General features: G+C 44.4%; 2 protein-coding genes and 1 non-coding gene across 5 annotated transcripts in view; 2 read left to right on the plus strand and 1 right to left on the minus strand.

The window, feature by feature from the left end:
* CMSS1 (cms1 ribosomal small subunit homolog) overlaps positions 1–22,527 on the minus strand; it is a 257,043-nt gene that overhangs the window by 48,411 nt on the left and 186,105 nt on the right. The gene's annotated exons all lie outside the window — the stretch shown is intronic.
* The window catches only part of FILIP1L (filamin A interacting protein 1 like), a 231,808-nt gene that overhangs the window by 26,062 nt on the left and 183,219 nt on the right, over positions 1–22,527 (plus strand). The window lies entirely within an intron of this gene.
* Positions 6,754–6,903, plus strand: LOC121927471. Its single transcript, XR_006103236.1, has one exon. It is a non-coding gene; the product is annotated as a U11 spliceosomal RNA (small nuclear RNA).

The following is a 22,527-nucleotide window of genomic DNA, read 5'->3' on the forward strand; positions in this document are numbered from 1 at the left end:
TACGAAAAAATCCCATAGGGATTTATTGTTTCGGGTTACGAACGTTTTTTCGGGTTACGAAAAAACGCCGGCGCTGTTTAAATGGAGCCGCGGCAGAGCCGCGGCTTTTTTCCCCATCAGCGCCTATGGCAATTCGGGTTACGAAGGTTTTTTGGGTTACGAAATTAGCCGCGGAACGAATTAATTTCGTAACCCGAGGCACCACTGTACTGCTATTTCACAAAACTATTTGCTTTTAAAGGGCACCCTGAAAAACAGAATTATGGAAAAAGTTCTCATGACTGCAAAATCATGAAACCTTGTTATTTCTCTCCCCCCCCGCCCCCAAATCTAGTAATGATCAAAACAAGCCCTGTCAGAAAATGGAATTGGTTGAAAAGTGAACCCAGGGTTGCTGTTTTTCAGCTTGAGAGTGAATGAGAACAGTCCAAACTGAGTGTCCATAGGAAGAATAACTGACACAAGCCTGCTCTTTCCACACTTGCAATTTTTTCACACTTAAAAAAATTACACAGACAAGTTTCATTAATCCAAGGAGGGGGCTGATCTTTCTATAGGCAAATTTTGAGACCATACATGGGCACATGGTCCCAAATTCCCAAGCGAACCTTGTAGGCAAGAAGAACTGATGAAAGAACAGGCCCCTCATCAAATTAATGGAACTTGTCTGTAATGTGCAAGCATCAAAAGAGTGAGGTGCCAAAAAATGGGGGCTTCCTATACTCAAATATATCAGAGTAAAAGGTGAGCCTTTTTATTTTTATTTTGCATAGCTTCTCCTTTTGCACTTTGGAAACATCAATAAGAAATGACATTATCTGTAAACTCTCCTTCCATCCAACTTTCATTATTCATCACAAAGAAATAGCTGGAAAACATATAAAGATGTGTGTCTGTATATTACAGAGAGCTTCAGATTGGCAGTTTGCAGGGAACTGAAACATTCAGGTACATTACTTAGTCACTATAAGATTAAAGTAAGCTTCTTCTCAGAGTAAATAATCAAATGATTGCAATATTAAGACCATGTTGTAACATAACAAACAGGTTGGGTATACAGTGATCCCTCCACATTCGCTGGGGTTAGGGGTGAAGGGCTCCTGTGAATGTGGAAAAACTGCAAATAGAATAACCACTATTCTTTGTACCTAAGAGAACACCTCTCTAGGAATCTTCAAGTACTCCAGTGCAACTCTATGACCAACATCTGCCCAAAGTTGATCACAGAATCATGCTGGAGAACTACAAATGTCTAAAGAAGTGTTTTCTCTAGGAACTTCTAGGTTCTCCAGCACAACTCAGGAGCCCTGGTGTGCAGTGATTAAATGCCTTTACCATACTCACTCACTCACAATACCAGCCAGGGGCTCAGGGTCAACTCAGCCTGGCATCCTTCCGAGATCACTAAAATGAGTACCCAGCTTGCTGGGGGCAATTAGCTTATTATTATTATTATTATTATTATTATTATTATTATTATTATCCTTTATTTATAAATCTTTTTAATTGGACGGTTCCCTGCCCTCAGGCTTACAATCTAAAAAGACACGACACAAAGGGAGTGGTGGTGGGGAAGGGGCCTCTCTAGTAGGATAATACATATAAAATACATAGCAATACAGGAAATGATTCAATAAAACAGACAACAAAAGAACATCAAATAGCAAGTGACAATTATGCAATGCCTGGGAACGCTGCCCTGAACAGGATGGTCTTCAACTCTGTTTTGAAGCTGGTTAAAGAAGTGATGGTCCTTGCTCGCGGGGGAAGAAGGTTCAAGGAGTGAGGGGCAGCGAGTGAAAAGGGGCGAATCTAGGATGGGGCAGAGGAAATCCTGGGCTGGGACAGCAGACCTTGACTACCAGAACGGAGGGCTCTAGTGGGAAGGTGAGGAGAAAGAAGGTCTGATAAGTAAGGAGGGGCCAGTCCATGGAGGGCTTTAAATGTCAACAGCAGGAGCTTATACTGAATGATACAGTTTACACATTGTAAACTGCTTAGGGCAGTGTTTTTCAACCTATGGGTCATGACTCCTTTGAGGAGTCGAACGACTCTTTCATAGAGATTCCTAAGATCATCAGTTGGGGGTCACCACAACATGAGGAACTGCATTAAAGGGTCACAGCATTAGTAAGGTTGAAAACCACTGGCTTAGGGAGTGCTAAAGTTCACTGATAAGTGGTATAGAAATGTACTTGCTATTGCTTGCTAACTCTATGGTCAACCTCTGGTAGTGTTGTACTGGAGGACCTAAAAGTTGCTAGAGAGAACATAATAATCAAAACTGCAAATAATCAAATCCACACAATTCAAATCCACAATTCAGATGTGGAGGGCCAACTGTACATATCTCAATTCTACCTTTCTTTCTAGTAGTATGTGAAGGCAGATCAGCAGATAGCCCCGGGGGGGGGGGGGGGGGAGAGTTACACTAATGGAAATTCCTACCCATAGGATTTTTATTTTATTTTATTTTATTTTATTTTTTATTTTTTGCTACAGATTGAGTAGGAATCAAGGGGAGGGGACTTTGCAGGAGAAAAATCAGAGCCCAGGGGAAAAAAATACTCTCTCTTACCCACAGATTCTCACCTGGCTGAGTGGCCAAGTGTCCTATTTTATAGAAAATACTTCTCTATCTTTCTGGGAGGGCTATTCCAGAAAGAAGAGTTAGAAGGATGGGTTCCTGAAGTGCACACATCAACAACTCCTGCACAGCAGCTGATCAGGCCACCAGACAGTAACCAAATCATAGGCAGTGTTCCCGAATTCATTTGTGCTTCGCTCTATTTTGTGATTGCAGGTAGAACCATATACATCTACTATAAGTTGTACAGTTGGCCCTCCTTATAGGTGGGCTTGCCTTCTGTGGCTTTGAGATTCCACGGAAGGCAAGCCCAGGCAGAAATAATGGGGCGTGTACTTGCTCTTTTCCCCATACGCTTTTTTCCTCATACGTGGGGGGGGGATCCCCCGCATATGGGGAGGGCAGACTGTATTAGAAGATTAAGGTCAATATGACACATAAAACACAACTTAGAAACAATGGCTTAAATCTAAAAACGTGGTGGGATGAGGTTAGTTATATATCCAAAATTTTTAGAAATGTTAAAGCTCTTGTGAAAAAAACTCTTCAGACCTCTTTTGTTTTTCTTTTTTGCCACGTAGCCGACTCATAGAAAATATAAGAATATCTATAAAAATATATATATATATATATTAAAAAACATTTGTCCTCTTTGCAGATTGAATGTCACCGTCCCACCTAAATAACATAAAATGCATTATGTATTACTTGGCTTGGCATAAAAGTGACATGTTTGATATGTTAAAAATACTTTTTTTTCCAGGAGAGAATTACAAATTGTCTTTGCTATTCTAATTTTTGCTGTTTTTGTCTCAAATGGAACTACAAAGTTCAGAACTATAAGGAACCTCTTTGTACTAGATTATGAATAATAATAATATCAACAACAACAGACAAAGCATTCAACATTAGTAAAACAAAACAAAAATTGTCTCTTGTAGTCATCCATAGTGCCAAGCAGACATAAAACTCCCATTACCATTAAAAAAAAAAACTTGATAGAAGGATATACCTAGACCAGAAACTGCAATAATGAGAGATGTTGTACATATCCATACATAAACATTTACCTGCTGCATAGCTTTTAAAAACAAATAAATATGGAACTTTTTGTCTGGGAAAAAATATTCTTCATTCTAAAAAAGAATATTCCATTACCCATTTTGTTCAATTTCTCTGGGAAAAAATGCTTTAGGAAAAACCGGGAGAACCTCTTTTTCCCTAATTTTTCCATTTCCCCTTCTATGCCTCCACATTTTTAATAAGGTATTCTAGGTATTCACCAATCAAGGGGCTGATCTCCCAACACCACTGCATCTTCTGATGCACTCCCCAAACATTCTTCACCCCCTCCAATATATTTCTCGATACATTGAGAAGTGGAGGAGGAGAAAGTTCTCCTGCTGCACAGTCAGTACAATGTTGGAATTAGGCCACTATATTTGGGACACAATTCAGATCTCCAGGCAAGTGATGATAGATGAGACGTAACTAAATCCAGTCATGGTGTCAGCATAGAACACAAACTTGTAAGAGCAGAATAATGCCCTTAAAAAAAAAAAAAGCCACCTCATTTTAAAATTCTATTCACTGTGCTTAGTAGCCCAAGCACAGTTTTAAAACAAGGTTTCAATAGTTTTATAACATGATAATGTCCCCTGTACTATTTTAAAATTGGTTGACTGGCCGAACCCAAAGGGTGCTCAACAATGGCTTCTTTTCATCCTGGAGAGAAGTGACCAGTGGGGTCCCACAGGGTTTTGTCCTGGGCCCCAGTGCTATTCAACATTTTTATCTATGACTTGGATGACAGAATTGGGGGCATACTTATCAAATTTTCAGATGACACCAAACTAGGAGGAGTAGCTAATACCCCAGAGAGCAGGATCAAAATTAAAAATGACCTTCTAATGATTAGAAAGCTGGGCCAAAGGTAACAAAATGAATTTCAACACAGAGAAATGTAAGGTACTGCACTTAGGGCAGAGAAATGAAATGCACAGATATAGGACGGGTGACACCTGGCTGAATGAGACTACATGTGAAAGGGATCTGGGTGTCCAAGTAGACCACAAGTTGAACATGAGTCTACAGTGCAATGCGGCAGCTAAAAAGGCCAATGGAATTTTAGGCTGCATCAATAGAAGTATAGTGTCTAGATCAAGGGAAGTAATAGTGCCACTCTATTCTGCTCTGGTTAGGCCCCACCTGGAATATTGTGTACAGTTCTGGGCATCACAATTTAAAAAGGACGTTGAGAAACTGGAGCGTGTCCAAAGGAGGGTGACTAAAATGGTGAAGGGTCTGGAAACCTTGCCCTATGAGGAACGACTTAGGGAGCTGGGGATGTTTAGCCTGGGGAAGAGAAGGTTAAAAGGTGATATGATAGCCCTGTTTAAATATTTGAAGGGATGTCATATTGAGGAGGGAGCAAGCTTGTTTTCTGGTGCTCCAGAGACTAGGACCCGGAGCAATGGATGCAAGCTCCAGGAAAAGAGATTCCACCTCAATATTAGGAGGAACTTCCTAACAGTAAGGGCTGTTCGACAGTGGAACACACTCCCTCAGAGTGTAGTGGAGTCTCCTTCCTTAGAGGTCTTTAAGGCTGGATAGCCATCTGTCAGGGACTGAGATTTCCTGAATGGCTGGGGGTTGCACTGGATGGCCCTTGCTGTCTCTTCCAACTCTACGATTCTATGAAAAGTCCCCTCCCTCTCTCCCTCTCTCCCAAAATGTTCCCAGATTTTTAATGAGCTCAGATTTACCCATTTCTTCTTGTGTGTATACCTGAAGTGACCTGAAGCAGCTTTTTCCTGGGCCCTTGGTTTCATTGATTCAGTGCATGTACTCTAACTGGGAGTTACTTCCAGATTTAGGCTGGAGAATATAAACTGCAAAGTCCCTTTATCCATTCTTGTTTTGCTCAACCTAAATGACCATAGAGGATTTAGCAAGTAATGGTTCTCTCATCTTCCTACCCACAATGTGGGAACAACAAAATTGGCCAGCCTTAAAAGAAGGTTGCAAGACTCACTGTGATAATGTATGTAAAACATTTCAAATTCCTGAAACAGGCTAAGTAAATGCTAAGTATGATTATGATTGCAAGTAAAACAAATTAGATGATTGCCATTGATCTAAATTACATATGACTATACAAAATAAGCAACAAATTAAGAGAAAACCCTGGTGAGAGGGATGCTATGAAATGAGAGTATTTTGTGTCCTGCACCAATTGTTTTATTGAGCCACTCGACAGATACTAAAACATCAAATACATTCTTGCTTGCAGCCCTTAAGTAACAGATGCAATTATTTGATCAAATTTCTCCCTTGCTGTAGAACTGCAGTAACATTTGATTATATCCTAGTGCATTAAAAGTGATGGCATAGTCTAGGAATTCAACTGAAATTGAACAGATCTGGGTACATTTCCCATCAAACCTGTAAAGTAAACCTTTGGTCATGTTAATGGTTACTCTTGGACTCCTGACAACAAGTTTAGGCAGATATGAATACAAGCCATATGCAGTCTATCAAATTTAGCAACTCAAAGAGAAAATACACACACTGATTCTCTGTCACCATGGCTAAGTATGATGATGAGAAGGGCACAGGGACCATCAAAAAGATAATGACTGAGGCACAGCTACTGTTATGTACCAAGCACTTGATCTGTATGTTTTATTGCTGGACTACAACAACAACAACAAAAAAAAACTAAAGAAGCAATAGTTGTCACAGCTACAACTTATTTTAGGAGGTGAACATACTTGTTTTGCTATCATAGGAAGTTTAGATGACGGAAATAAAGGATTATTGTTTGGTACCATATGAATTTTGTAGGTTATTCATTGCTGGACAGCAAAATGGAAAAAACAGTCTTTTCCAGGCCTAATGCCTTTTAGCCTTTGGACCAAGACTCCCAACAGCTACAGCCAGCAGTCTAAACATCTGAAGTTGCTGTTGCCCAGCATGTCATGCAACCAATTTGCATATTGGTTTGAGAAGGAGAAATGCAGTTTTCTGTCTGCCACAATGCTATGAGGGTTCTTAGAGCAGACAAGTCATATTCCAGACCATGCACTTGTCACCATGGGCCACTCAATTTGAGCTGCACAGATGTCACAGATGGCTTGGTAAAGTATCTGCAAATATGAATGTTTAAAATGTGCATCTAATGTGTGCAGCACATGAAGAGGGGTAGCTGCATTCTGCTGTAGCTTTACCTTTTTTTGTGTGGAATTGCTATCAAAAGATTTCAGAAGCAACATTCCTGTACCTGGAATATCTGGTTATCATTTGTTGTGGCTCCCCAATTACTTATTAGTTAAATATAGATTGGAAGGTTAATTTTTCTGTTGTGCTCTTGCTCTCTTATAGTTTCATTTTCATTTTTTTTACCATGTTTCTCTTTGAGTGTTTTTGCTCATAAATTGCTTTTCGGGCTTTTTATTTTCTGTGTAGCTTCGGAGCCTAAATACATTAAAGGCAGAATGCATCTAATCTCGGAGGCTAAGCAGGGTCAGTATTGGATGGGAAGCCACCAATGAGTACCAGGTACTCTAGGCTATATTTCAGAGGAAGCAACTGACAAAAGCCCCTCTGAGGATTCTTTGCTTAAGAAAAGCTTATGAAATTCATGGGTTGACAGGTGGCTGAAGGCAGACAGACATACATGCACACACCAAAATATGTGAACAGTTTGTGGATGTTGGAGCTATGTCCTCCATTTCTCCCTCTCATGAATTCAGTATCTCCTCTCAGTCCTTCCCTGGACAAGATCAAAGGATCCCTGCTCAGCCACAGAAACCCACTGGGTGACCTTGGGCTAGTCACACTATTTCTGTGTGAATTCTGCAATAAAATGTGACATTGTGGGACTAATATGCTCTGTTCATTAGGTTGAGAGTTAAATAACTTTCAAATATTGTTGCAGTTGTAAGACTAACTGGTTTTTACTTCTGCATGAGCTTTCATGACTATAAACTCACTTCTTCAGATGCAGTACACAGTGATATTAAACCTCAGGTTATTAAGTATATTGATACAGTTGTGGGAGTGGGACAAAATGCAACAGGATTCAGAAAGATGCAAATTACGTCCCTTGCCCTAAATTTTCAAAGGGCTTGGGGAGGAGATACAGGTCTTTCAGATCTTTACAATGAGAAAAGGATCCATTTATTTTATACTAATATGCAATGTTCAATGCAAACTACCCTAAACCAAAAATTTTCTAAAAACTAAGGAAGAAAACATTTATTTTCTAATCTATACTAAGATACTGATACATTGCCAGTAGCAAAGTGAATAAAACAAGGCAGAAACCTACTAATTATTCTCATGTGTAACCACAATGACATTACTTTAAGGTTATTTAAAGACTTGCGGGATATGCTTTTTACTCGATAAAGCATACTTTTCAAAGTACTTCATTGACAACTGTCCGAAAAATCTGTTCCAGAAAATGGAGCGCACATTTTACAATCCCTCAAATGATTTATTGTCAGGCTTTCCATGTCCTGTAAAATAATCATAGTCCTTTATCATTTACAGAAAACTGGCACCTGTGCCCTGGCAAAATGTTTTTACATTTGCTTTTTAGAACACGAAAATGTCACAAGACCTGTTAGTATGCTGGAATAACAAGAACAATTGCCATTTACAGGAAAACACACACATATACTCCACCGCCCAATAATTTAATAAGAATAGAAGAATGCAGTACTTTGGTAAACCATGCCATCATTAGAAAAAAAAATTTAAAAAATGTAAACACTTTTTCCAGTTGATTGTCTGGGTGAAATTGCTAGTTCTCTCAGGTGAGCAGCCTAATGGATAGCTAAACTATCTCAGATATTTCTTCATGATGGCCAAAAGCAAAGCCAGGGAAGTTACTCTTTTGGATGCAAAATCCCAGAAATCCAGTCTGCATGACCAGTGTCCATTGAGATTCTGGGAGTTGTAACTCAAAAAATTATATTTCACAGCTTTGATTATATGACATATAAACTGATATGATTTTTTTTAAAAAAAAAGGAGTCTAATTTGAGTAATTCTCACTTGGTAGAACAAAACTGGATTGACTGATTTTGATTGATTAATTAATTAATTAAATGGTTAGCTTCACATCCCACATTTCTCTCAGCACAGGATCCAAGGCACCTCACAACAAATTAAACCAAATTACTGCTAAAAAGCCCAAAAACGATTAGTACAAAACAAACACAGAAGTTATGCTTATTTAATAGTTTTTAAACTTTTAATATGTTTAAAATGTAATAAATATAATATCACTGCTCCTTCCATTAAACGTTCTTTTACCTCATTAGTGTTAAAGGCCAAAGGCCTGCCTAAAAGCATTCCATGCTAGTGGAAAGAGAGTGGGAAAGGGCCTCCCAGAGCCTCCTCAATGGGAGAGAATTCCACAGTCTGGGAGCCACCACCTTGGAACACCCTTTGTTCTTTAGATTTATTTTACACTGATATCCCACCATGCTCTCATACTGGGGCTCAAGCAAAATGTTAGAAAACACTAAATCCAACACTTCTCACCCTGAGTTCTTTTGTGGCCTTTGCATTTTACCAAACCTCTTACAGAATCTTCTCACTTTTTAAGTGGATAAAGGGAAGTATTTTATCGTTTTGATATTTTACTAGTTCATATTTTGCTATTATCCTTACCTGCAAGCCATTCAGGGAATTTCAGAAAATTTAATAATAATAATAATAATAATAATAATAATAATAATAATAAATTTTATTTGTATTTTCCAACCTCTCCCAATGGATTGAGGTGGGATTACAGCTGTAAAATAACCATAAAATAACATCTAATTTACATATAATAAAACAGCAAGTCGCATAAAAATTCAATTCAAGACAGTAAAAAGATCATTTAAAATGCACAATTGCAGTCAGAAGTGGGGGTTTTCCTTGAGTTCCTTGAACTATGTCTCTCCTAAACAGATACACACATGCCCTAAGAGACATGCCCTAAACTGTCTTCTTCCCTTTTTGCACAATGCTAAGAAGCAAAAGAATCTAGCAGGTAACAATGGAGTTCAATGTAATGTCCAAAAATATGGAGTGGCCAATTCATTGTGGCAAATCCTGCCTTTGCCATGAGGATTAGGTGGCCTTAAGCAAGCCACAGTCTTTTTCTAAAACCCTCTTTCACACAAGCAATACTGGAGTGAGAGATAGCTGACATAATAGCCTACATGGTCTAATGGTTTGAGAGTTGGACTACAACTACAGGAGACCAGGATTCAAATCTCTGCTTGGCCATGGAAACCCACTGGATGATCTCAGACAAGTCACATTCTCTCAGTTTCAGAGAAAGGCAATGATAAATTCCCTCTGAACAAATCTTGCTAAGAAAACCCTGTGGTAAATTTGCTTTAGGTTGGAAACAGCTTGGAGGCACACAGCAGTGATAACAAATATTGACATTACTTGCAGTACTGCTGTAAGGATTACAACTAGATAATTCAGATGAAGTACTGTACTTTGATTACTTGAAAGCATTTTGGAAATGCAATGTGTTTTAGTGTAGATTGCTTACATATAATAAAACCTGCTACTTACAGAGATGTTAATACATTAAGTAATATACAGGCCTCATAATAAATGTGTCAGCAACTCATCTGAGCCCTGTAGCCAATGCTGGCATATGGCAGAGTAAACTGGCAAATTCAGAAACGTGGTTCTCAGTCCTCAGTTGAGATAACAGCAGCTGGATGTCTTCCAGGAACTGAAGAAATGCAAGAACCTCTGGGGACTCTCAGCAACCGATGCCAGGCTTCAACTGATAAATGACCAGACAAGCCAAGTCTCCCAAAGTGCTTTATTTACAGTGCTATAATACAGATCACAAACGAATACCAATTCCTACTACAACCCACAAGCAATCACTGGAAGCTCCTGAATTTATGTAGCCTTCAGACCATGCGGTCTCCCAAACCCAGTGATTTCCTGTGTTACATTCTAAAGTGTCCCCTTGTGCAATATAGCTAGATGTTTCATCATCCAAGTGCACACAGGCATCAGAGTGTCCTTGAGGCTATGAGCATCAGCTGTGCTTGATCAGCTTTGTCCTTCCAGTGCTGGATGCTCATGGTCAGACACACACACATCCAAGCATTTCCCAGTGTGCTGACTTTAACCCCTGACAAAATGAATACTGTAGAATAAATAAATATTAGGTAGTAGGAGTGTGGTGTAGTGGTTTGAGTGCTGGACTATGACTCTGGAGACCAGCGTTTGAATCCCCACTCAGTCATGGCAACCCACTGGGTGACTTTCAGCAAGTCACTCTCTATAAGGCTTACCGTAAGGCATGTAAGAAGAAGATGTAAGAAGCAACTGAAAAGTAGCAATCCTGAAGGACATAGAATGGAGGCATCAATCAATCAATCAATTCATGTATTTATTATGGTCAATATCCAGCATGAAAGCATAAACAGTGACAAGTAGGTGCATGAGCAGAATTGCAAAAACAAGGGAATCATAGCACATGAGCTTCCATATAGCAGAAAAGTGGAGAAGTAATACGAAAAAACAGAGGCAGCGCAGGAGCTGTCTAAAGACCAGAACTCAATGCACTGAATCCAACTGTCATCTTTTACTTATTCAGCCTGTAGCCCCAGGCTTTGGCAACAGCAGAAAGTATATTAAACAATACTTTAAAAGTGCAACTTGGTATTTATTTTGCAGAATGTAATGAATTGGTTGTTGTTGTTTTTTTGCTTTTTTTTTTAAAGAAAGCTTATGCTGAAATGAAGCCCCAGTTTGAATGTTCGCTATCAACTCTACCATCTGTGCTTCATCTGCCTCGTCTCGATTAATGTGTGCCTTGGGAGTCAGGCAGAATTATCAGCGTGGTTTTAAAATGCTCTGCAAACAAGTTACCAAATTTTAAATGAAAAAAGTATGAATGAATATGTCCCAGAGCATACTACTAATGTACATCGAATTGCTGCTCCCATGGCCAATAAGTAGTTATAGCTTAGGAGTCAAGTAATTTATTGACTCTGAGGACAACTGATTGGCTAAAGCAATACAAGGGGGTCACTCCGGTATTAAGTACTGTAACGTAGACAATAGCCTTCTCATCCAAAAAAAGCAGTATGAATGGAGAACATACTTTGCTTGACCTAGGATGCAGCAGGTTTTACATAATTCATCCAGTGAAGTTAGAAAGTAGCTTTGAGATTTGTGCAATAAGTGGAACAGCAGAAGTACTGCACACTGGGATAAAAAGTATCATGTCTGTCTGTATTCACCTGGGGTGAGGGAGAGATAATAAAACAACATTACTCACTTCTTGGAAGGATTCCTATTTTCTTTTTGAAGCACACAGCTCTCCCTCTGCACAGTGGGATATTCACTCTCCTCTAGTCAAGAGGAATGTTACAAGCGCTATCTGCAGTCATGCCATCATACTTCAGCTAATAAAAAGGAAGATAACTAGCAAATACTTTGGCTTTTATGTAACATAAAGAGAGAGAGACAGCAGGCAAGCAAGTGACGATAAAAATAGGCTAATCAAAAACCAAAATCAAAAAGTATGAGACAGATGTGGACAGTTAGCAGGAAACGGAACACTAGTGAACAGAAACTGGACCTTGATGAAAACTTTACCTACTTGGGCTCAGACTATGCAGAGGCCTGTGAAGACATATTTGTTTATTACTTGTTGAATTAATTTATATCTGTCTTTTTCCTAACAAGGGATCCAACATAGCTTGCAATTTTCTGATAAGAATATAAAATAGTAAAGACATTGCCCCACCAGGCCAGAATGTCACTACAAAGTGGTATGTTAAAATTGTCAGAGTACACAGTTCAATTTAAATGGGTAAAACAAGAGGATATTTAAAAAAAAAAAAAAAACAACTGTAAAAAGGCATCTGCAATCTAGCCTTCATGGATTTGTTCTTATTTTATGTCTTTCCTCATAAAGCTCAATTCATTAAGCTAATCTTTATTAGGAATTGACCCAGGGATTGGATCTTTCTGGACCACAAACAGAAGCATGATCCAATCCCTGTGTCAACTGCTGTTAATGCCAATACAGTTGGCCCTCCACATTTGTGGTTTTGACTTTTGTGGATTTTATTATGTGCAGATTTGACTAATCTCTAGGAACATACTAGGAATCTCTAGGTTCTCCAGCACAACTCTGCCAGAAAGTAACCACTGAGTTGCACTGGAGAACATAGGGATTACTAGAGAAAGTAATCTGGACATTTCTAGGTCCTCCAGAGTCATTCTATGATCAATTTCAACCTGATGTTGACCACAGTGTTGCACTGGAGAACCTAGAGATTCCTAAAGTGTGTTTTTTTTTTAAATTTACAGTTTTTCCACTTTCACAAGGGTCCTGCACCTCTAACCTCAGGAAATGTGGAGGGCCTACTGTATACTATAGGAATCTACATTGGTTTGGTCAGCTTAAGACTTTTTGCTCTTAAAAGGACAAACTGATGTTACTCGTCCAGTTCATATTGAGAAGCTGGCTAGAGGGCCAGATTGACTGGACTGAATCTTACTTCAATCATGGGATCATGGGGTAGCATCCACCAGAAGGCAGCAGGCTAAGTCAGGAGTGCAATATACAGTAAGCTCTATGCCATCGCCCAGCTCTCACTTTGATAAGAATGAAATGGCTGGCAGATTCAGGAGGAGCAGGCAGGGGACTATCACTGCTGACTCCCACTGTCTGTCCCCTGAGGCAGTTCTTTACTCTGCCAACCACTAAAGCTAGCCCTGAACTTTGATAGTACAACAGTGGCAAAACCAGAAAGAATACTACCAGATCTTCACACAGTAGCTCCACAAAGGGAGCACCTTCTTAATGCTACTGTGGTTAAAGGAAAAATATATATTCTAGAAGCATCTTGTGAGAGCCAATAAACAAAATGGTATCTAATCAATTTTATATCCATTTTCAGTGATCAATAGTATATTTATCTATATATGGAACTTCCTTCCTTTCACTTAAAGAATATATTCTCCAGAATAATCAGTGGGGAAAAAGGAGTATGTACTTAACTACTTTTCTCAATTTCAGTTGTTACTATATCATACTAAAAGGTATGCAGCACAAAAGGACAGGTTGCTTACCTGTAACGGTATTTCTTCGAGTGGTCATCTGCGAATACATATAAATGGGTTTTACTGCGCCTGCGCAGTGCTGCTCGGAACCTACTGGAATCACTGGGCAAAGTTTACTTTGCAACATATAGAAACTTTTTGGAGTGGCCCCTGCCTTCCCGCTCTTTTCCCCAGTTCCGTATTTTTTCCGCCAAGCAGGCGATGGGAAGAGCCAATGAGAGCAGGACACTGAGGGGATGGACGGGTGGGATTTGTATGTATTCGCAGATGACCACTCGAAGAAATACCGTTACAGGTAAGCAATCTGTCCTTCTTCTTCGTGGTCTCTGCGAATCATACAAATGGGTTTAGACTGACAAGCTTAGGTATGCGGCGGAGGGAGTGTCCTGAAACCAAAGCTATGGTAAACCAAAGGTATTTTATTGCAACAATAAACACCTTGAACCATAAAAAGAGTCAGTCTTTTTGTTCATGCAAAAGGTAAACATAGCAATAACATTGCTGAACCTGAGAAGGGAACAAGAGGTCGTGCAAGACCAGTCCCATAGAAATTGTGCAAACCAACATTCCACAGAATGTAAACAGTAGCATTATGTACATAAACTCTGAAACACAAATCATCAGTAGTGCAATCAATGCAACCCTGAAACCAACACAGCCCTCCCGAAAGCTGCGTCTCGGATGGCTCTGGTGTCCAACCTATAATGCTTAATAAAAGTTAGAGGTTGGGACCAGACAGCAGCCTTGCAGACATCCTCCTTGGGAATCCCCAACAGGAATGCAGAGGATGCTGACATTGCCCTTGTGGAGTGGGACCGAACCCTGCCAGGGAGAGGCTTGCCTAACAGTTCATAGCAGAGGTGGATGGTACCGGCCACCCATTTGGAAAACCTCTGCGTGGACACAGGCAACCCCTTCTTCGGCTCCGAGTAGCATTGGAAAAGTCTCTCGGACCGACTTGAGGCAGCAGTTCTGTCCAAATAAAAAGCCAGAGCTCTCCTGACATCAAGAGAGTGTAGGCGTCGCTCCGCATCCGAAGTCGGGTTGGATGCGAGAGTGGGCAACACAATGTCCTGACATGTGGAAAGCTGACACAACCTTCGGCAAGAAGGTAATGTCCGTCCGGAGAACCACCTTGTCCTTGAGGAACCTCAGGAAGGGCTGGTCCCTTCGTAAGGCACAGAGTTCGCCCGCACGGCGGGCAGAGGTGATGGCCACAAGAAAAGCGGTTTTCCAAGTCAGTAGTCTCAAGTCCGCTGTGGCCATCGGTTCGAAGGGTTTGGATTGGAGGGCGGATAGAACCGCCTCCAAGCTCCAAGCCGGCACCGGTACCGACACAGGAGGATACAGGTTGGCACATCCCTTAAGGACCCCCTTCACCAGGGGGTCCTTGAAGAAGGAAACCCTCCCCCCGAATTGGTACTTGGCACAAATGGCAGACAAGTAGCACTTGATGGATGCGAGGCATAGCCCCTCATCCAAAAGTGCCATCAAAAACTCCAGCACCACTGGAGTGGACACATGAGCAGGAGACAAGCCCTTTCGGTCGAGGAAGAGGCCAAATCTCCTCCATTTCAGGGCATACGACCGCTGGGTGGAAGGTTTCCTCGCAGCCAGGATCACTGTCCTCACTGCCTCCGGCAGGGCAGTCAGGGCTGAATCCTCCAGGCTACTAGCGGCAGGCTCTCGATGTCCAGGTGGAGAATCTGTCCGTCCTGGATCGACAGCAGGTCCGGACGAGGGTCGAGGCGGAGAAAGCATCTCCTGGAGAGGTGGAGGAGGGATGTGAACCAGGGCTGTCTCGGCCACCACGGGGTGATCAGGATCGCTCCGTTGTAATTCTTGGAACACCACCCTGATGTGTAGCGGGAACGGAGGGAAGGCGTAGAGGAGCTCCCCCGTCCAGAGGAAGGCGAATGCGTCTCCGGGGATCCGTCCATCCGCTTCCTGGAGCAGAACTGGGGACAGTGGCTGTTCCACCTGGTTGCGAAGAGGTCGATCTGGGGGGTTCCCCACCGGTCGAAGAGGTCGCTGACCGTCTCAGGATGGAGCCTCCACTCGTGGCACACCGAGGGAGATCTGCTGAGGCGGTCTGCCAACTCGTTGTCCTCTCCGGGAAGGTGAATCGCCTAGAGGAGGACGCGTCTCTGGATGCACCAGTCCCAGATGCGGAGCGTGAGGTCGAGCAGGGTCCTGGATTTGGTGCCTCCTTGTTTGTTGATGTAATACATCACGGTGGTATTGTCCGTCCTCAGGAGGACCACCTTGCCTGTGATGGCGAACTCAAACGCCCTCAGTGCCTTTTCCACTGCCAGCATCTCCAGGGCGTTGATGTGGAGGAGCTTGTCTTGGGTGGACCACCTGTCCTTGACGACCAAGTCGAGCAGGTGGGCGCCCCATCCTTCCAGGGATGCATCGGTTGTCAGAGTCAGTTGCGACTGGGGCTGATGGAAAGGCATCCCGGTGCAGACGTTGCGGCAGTCCAACCACCATCTTAGGGAAGCAGCTACCGGTCTCGGTACCGTGAGCCACTTGGACAGGGGATCCTCCATCGGAGAGAAGGCGGAGAGGAACCAGGATTGCAGAGGTCGAAGGCGAAGTCTTGCCCAAGGCGTGACAAACGTCGTTGAAGCCATGTGGCCCAGCGCGACTTGGACTTCTCTGGCCCTCACCCTTCTGTGGGAGATGCAAGGCCTGAGCGACGCTGTCAAGGCCTGGAAACGGTCTGGAGGGAGAAAGGCAGAGCATCTTTCGGAGTCGAGGATGGCCCCGATGAACTTGACCTGCCTGGTCAGTGTAAAGTGGGACTTTTCTCTGTTGACGACCAGCCCGAGGGAGTCCAAGAGGTGCAAGGCAAACGAGACTGCCTCCTGCAGTTCTTGCTGAGATTCGGCGGCAAACAGCCAGTCGTCCAGGTACGGGAAGACCATGAAGCCCTTTTGATGAAGGTATGCCACCACCGGTGCCATGCACTTTGTGAAGACCCGTGGAGCCGTGGCCAAGCCGAAGGGGAGGACGTTGTAGCGGTACGAGGTGGCACCGACAGAGAAGGCGAGGAATCTCCGGTGGGACTCTCGAATCCCGATGTGGAAATAAGCGTCCTTCAGGTCGACGGTCGTGAACCACAGGCCCTGGCGGAGCAGAGGCAGAATGGAAGCCAAGGTTACCATCCGAAAGCGACGGTACTCAAGGAACAAGTTCAATTGTCTCAAGTCCAGGATGGGCCTGATGCCCCCATCCGTTTTCGGTACCGTGAAGTACCTGGAGAAGAAGGCCCTAGGACATTGGTCGGGTGGTAAAGGGGAGATTGCCCCCTTTTCAAGCAAGGTGCGCACTTCGTCGAGAAGGGTGTCCGAGGGGGGAGTGGACATGAAGGCTCCAATTGGAGGGAGCTCTTGGAACTCGAGGGCATACCCCCTACGGACGATGTTGAGAACCCACAAGTCCAATGTCATTGAGGCCCAGGTGTTAGCAAAAGGCCTCAAAATGTCCAAAAAGAAGGGGGGTGAAGGAGAGACGGAGCGCGCTGCGTCCCTTCAGGCTCTCTTCTTCCCCTGGTCGGTGTCCTGCCAACGGGACTTGCGGTACCGAGGCGGAAAGTTGCGACGGCCAGAGGAGGAGGAAGACTGCGAGGGGTAGCGACGTCTCTGGGAGCCCTGTTGCTGAGACTGCCGATCCTGGGCGAAGGTCCCCTGTGACTGACCTTGAGGCTGCCATGGGCGCTGACGCTTCCGGAATGGCGAAGTGGGCACGGATGACATGCCATGCTTCTTCGCCGCCTCCTTCATCCTGAACTTCCTGTTCAGGCAGTCGTCGGTCTCAGCATGGAAGAGCCCGGTCCCGTCGAGCGGCATGTCCTCGATGGCCGCCTTGACGGTGGGGTTGAGGTCCGAGGCCCTCAACCAGGCGTGCCGTCGGAGTGCCATCGATGCAGACATGGCCCTCCCTGCACAGTCCGCCATGTTCCTGGAGGTGGTGATGAGCCAACTTCCGATGGAGTGGGTCTCGTCCCTGACCTCGACCAACTGTCTTTGGACCTCATCCGGGATGTCCGGGATGAGGGGGGAGATCCGTTCCATGAGGGTCTGTATGTAGGCCCCCATGCAGGCGGTATAGTTGATGGCCTTCACCGCAAGGGCTGCTGCCGAGTAGGCCTTCTTGGCCAGGCCATCCACCTTCTTAGCCTCCCGGTCGACGGGGGAGGTAGCCTGCTTCGGGACGAAGCTGTGCTGAGCTCCCTCCACAATAGCCGAGTTCGGCCTGGGATGGTCGGCCAACCAGGTACAGCTTGCCGGAGCGACCCTGTAGAGAGATTCCACCTTGCGGGACGAGGCCGACAGGGAGGCCGGGGAGCCCCAAGACCTTTGGACTATGGTCTGCAGTGATGGAAGCAGGGGGAGGCAGGGCGGTGTAGCCACCCGTCCGTGCACCCGACGTTCTACCGGATCCTGAGCGTCGTCATCCGGGAAGGCGAGCTTGATGTCGAGGGCCCTGGCCATCTTAACGACGTGCTCACTGAAGGAACGGACGTCGTCAGATGGGGAAGATGGCTCCGGGTTGTGCATCCTCTGAGGGGAGGTCGACGCCGAGAGGTCATCCTCGTCCGAGGGCACCTCAGACGGAGGCAAAGGCTCATCTTCAGAATCCAAGTCAGAAGAGAGGGGAACGTCTACAACTCTGACTTGGGATCTCGGCCGAACCGGGATGGGACCCGTCAAGGAGCGTGAGTGCCGGCGAGGTGACGATGGAGGCCTCTCCATCACGGAGACACTCGGGATCGACCGGGCAGACGTGCCCTCCTGCGGGTCAGCCGGACAGGGGTTCAGCCTGGTAAACTCTTTGAGGGCCACCTCCTTCGAGACGGACATAAAATACCGGCCCGTCTCGGTGTCGAGGAAAAGGTCCGGGGCTTTCTGCCTACGAGTTTCGTCTACGTCGTCTTCATCCTCGGAGTGGAGGAGCAACGGTGACAGTTGTCCGGGAGGAGAGGAAGGAGCGGTGCCCTCCACCTCGTGGACAAAGTCCATGGTGGGTTGAGGTGGCGTGTCCGGCACCGGTATCAGCTGTGTTTCCGGTGCGGGCTCTGAGTCTAGGAGAGCTGCAGGAGTGGAAGCGCGGGCCTTCTTCGAGGGGGAGCGCCTTTTGTCATTCGGCTTAGGCAGCAGGTCGGTCCCGGCCTGTTCCTTTGGCCGCTTGGACTTTTTAGGAGCGGGGTCCCAATCCGCCTTTTCATGGTGCCTCTTCCTTCCTGATCTCGGGGTCTCGTCCGGCGGGAAGAATGGATTCTCCAGGAGATCGAGGAGGACAGCAGTTGCTCCTGATGAGGAGGGTCTTGCAGATCTCGCCCTGTCAGAGGGCAGGGTATGGGTCGCTCCAGAAGGCAAAGCCGGCTCCCTCGACTTGGAAGCGTGACGGGATGCCTTTGATGCCTTGGAAGATGAAGGCGAAGCGAGTTGGACCTCCGCCTCGATCCCCTTCTCCGCGTGCGAGCCATCCGGTCTCCTTCCAGATTTAGGCCTCGGCTCGGTACCCTCAGTGCCCGACAACTTATGGGGGCGCTTGGAGGGTTCGTCGGTGGCGCTGGGCGGTTTTGAGCCACGGGCCACATCGGAGGAGTGGGGTGAACTGTCCCGTCCGGGACAGATACCACGCTGGAAACGCTGGCCCTGACAGATGTCACACTGGACACGCTGGCCCTGGAGGATGAAGCAGGAGGCGCGGAAGGCGGGATGGATGACGAGCGGGGACCTCCCTCCTGTACCTTGCCCAGGGCGATGGCCGAAGTGAGCAGGGACTCACGGTTTTTCCGGGCTTGCGCCGAGAGGGATTTGCAGAGTGGGCAAGCCTTGGCATCATGGTTCTTGCCGAGGCACAACAGGCAGGAGGAGTGCGGGTCCTGGACGGGCACCTTGCCCCCGCAAACGTCGCACTTCTTGAAAGGTGCAGGCATTTCCGAAGTCGTCAAAGCCAGAGGAGAATTCAAAGCAAGGTCAACAGTCCGAGAGTCCGAAGTTACCAGGGGCGGGAGACAAAGAGTGGTCAAAAACGGTCCAAAGTCAAGATGAGAAGTGATTCCAAAGAGCTAGTGAAGCGAGCAAAGTTCCTTCAAGCAGCTAGTGCGGCGGAAAAAAGGAACTGGGGAAAAGAGCGGGAAGGCAGGGGCCTTATAACAGGTGGGCGGAGTTACCGCCAAAAAGTTTCTATATGTTGCAAGGTAAACTTTGCCCAGTGATTCCAGTAGGTTCCGAGCAGCACTGCGCAGGCGCAGTAAAACCCATTTGTATGATTCGCAGAGACCACGAAGAAGAAATCAAAATTGTTGCCATGTCAAAGCAATATATGACAGAGAGTGAATGCAATGGCAAGTGGAAGGAATCATTTTCAAAAAGTGAAAGCAAAGCGGATTCTTCAAGAAGAATTTATTTCTGCAAGCTGTATTCCTATCATTAATTTGATTTTAAAAGTTGTAAGCCCTCTAGTGGAATTAAAGGATCATACAATTTCAACAGCTACTCTTTAATATGTTCGGTGGGTGGTTGCTTTAGTAGAGTTTGATTTCTTCCTGATCCCACATCAGACTTCAAGAGATATCAGAATTCCAGAATGCTCTCCAATCTCTGATTCCACATGACTGAAGAATGGATATGAGTGAACAGAGTAGATTCCCCCCCCCCACCCCTTCCCAATGAAAAATTGTTACTGGTTGTGGGTAAAGTAAACTGCCAGAGAGATTTATCTTTTTGAAAGTTGCAAATCAAGGCAAATGCTAAAATGCTTATGAATGAAGTTAAAATTCTCCCACTCCACAATTTTGAAAACTGACAGCTCTTTACAAATACAGTGTGCTCTCTCTGCTTGAAGATAACTTCACATATCTTGGATTTAACAAATTCAGGAATTTGATAATATAAGAGTCCCCAAATCTTAAACATTAGAGGTCAGCACTCCCTATCCCAAGAACCATGGTTGGAAGCACACTGAGAAGCACCTTCTTCCCCTTTTGATAGATCATATCTTGACATTATCCTTGAGTTTGACACTTGCCAACATCTGATATTTGATAGAAATTGAGATTTTCAACTGATTGGTTGGAAACAGGAGCAGCAGGCCTATGCCTTTCAGCAGTTTGTTCTGTGCAAATAGAGCAGCTTATCCTATACATATTAATGGACAGTGTTTTCACACATGAGATAAAGGCCCTGTTCAGAGCGGCCTGAGAAGCTGGCCTGGGGGCAGAGTCGGGCCATCATGTCTCCGTGACTCCACTCCCCGGGTGCCCTGATGCCATGCGCTGTTTCACACGGCGCGTGGTGTCATGACGCAGTGCCAAAGTCATGGCACTGCAGCTGTGGTGCCCTTTTGAGGGAACAAAAAGAAGCTGCTTTTGGGGGCTCCTTTTTGCACCCTTGAAAGGCTGGATCGGGGCAGCGGTGTGAGGTTGTCACGGCCCCGTTCTGGCTAAGAATCTGGCTAGGTATGTACAGCCCCAAACATCACCATCTAATTATGTCTGCACATTAAGCTTTTGTTAACAGAGGACTGATGAAAAAGTTGTCAAATATAAAGGATTTTTGTCTTTATACCCAATCTTGGTTGGGCATAGAGCGGACAAGGAAAGGCAGATTTCATGTTCTGCCTTTGCCTGGGTACTAAACTATGGTTTCAGTTGGTAGCTTATTCACTAACTCTTGTTTAATAAATAAAAAAATAAATGCACCACAGTTCTCTGATGTGGGGCACAGCAGAGAAGCGAGGGGTATTTAAAAACAGAAGTGCACGGTTCCTCTCTCATTTTTGTGATGGAGGGGGAAGCATAACCAATGAAGTGGAGGGGGAACATGTCCTATGTAGTGGCCTATGCAAACTGTGGCTTTTTACTTATTCTTTTCATTTTCTTCTGATTTTGTAAAAACGCCAACAAGTTGCAGAAACACACAAATCAATTCAGGTGGCAGATATTTGGAACCAGATGAAAATTAAACTAATTTCATTAAGTATTTACACCTCAGCATTAACATTTTACCTGATCCATGCAATCCAGCAAGGCAGAAAAGTTCAATACAGTATCAGCATTCCCAGAGAATTGGCCTATGCCTTATGATCTCATAAGGTAACCCAGGAGCCACACACTTTTCTTGGATCTTTCTGAAATGCTTGAGGGCATTGTCATGTGGATATGTGTCAAATACACTGCTGTCTAAACATGTTTTGGATTCCTAGTCAGTGATAGAACAACAGCATCTCCAAAACGACTTGCTTTTCTCAGTTGTGGGGAAAGGGCTGAACAATCTGTTGTGGTACAATATGTCACAGAGGTGCTGGTTTGTGTCTGCCAAGTGCTGCATTGCATCTCCAAAAAATAAACTTTCTCTCCAGTGAAACAGGCATGAAATAGATATGTTTTAGGCTTCTACTGATGTGCAAACAGCACAAAAACACCATAAATCTTCAATAATGAGATGGAAATGGAGAAGGGATAATTTAAATTTCAATAGATGCAACCTTCTGGCCATCCCTCTATCATCCTCCCTTGTACCTGACATATGCGCATACTCTGTTTGTCAGTTTCACGCACACACACACACCCCAGTTCCTCTCCCTTCCATGCAGAGTTTGCAGTGAGGCTTCAGTGCCACAAGTACTATGCACTTTAGATTATATTTTACTGGCAAGGTACTATACAAGGTATATTGGTCAAGTACTAAAAGTATTGTTGGAAAATATTTAAATTTATTGAGAATTCATAAACTGAAATGTTATTTCCAAACTGGATTCAGTAAAAACAGGTACAAAGTTGAAGAGTATTCTACATTTCGGCC

This window comes from Sceloporus undulatus, chromosome 3 (assembly GCF_019175285.1).
Source record: "Sceloporus undulatus isolate JIND9_A2432 ecotype Alabama chromosome 3, SceUnd_v1.1, whole genome shotgun sequence".
Classification (NCBI taxonomy): Eukaryota; Metazoa; Chordata; class Lepidosauria; order Squamata; family Phrynosomatidae; genus Sceloporus; species Sceloporus undulatus.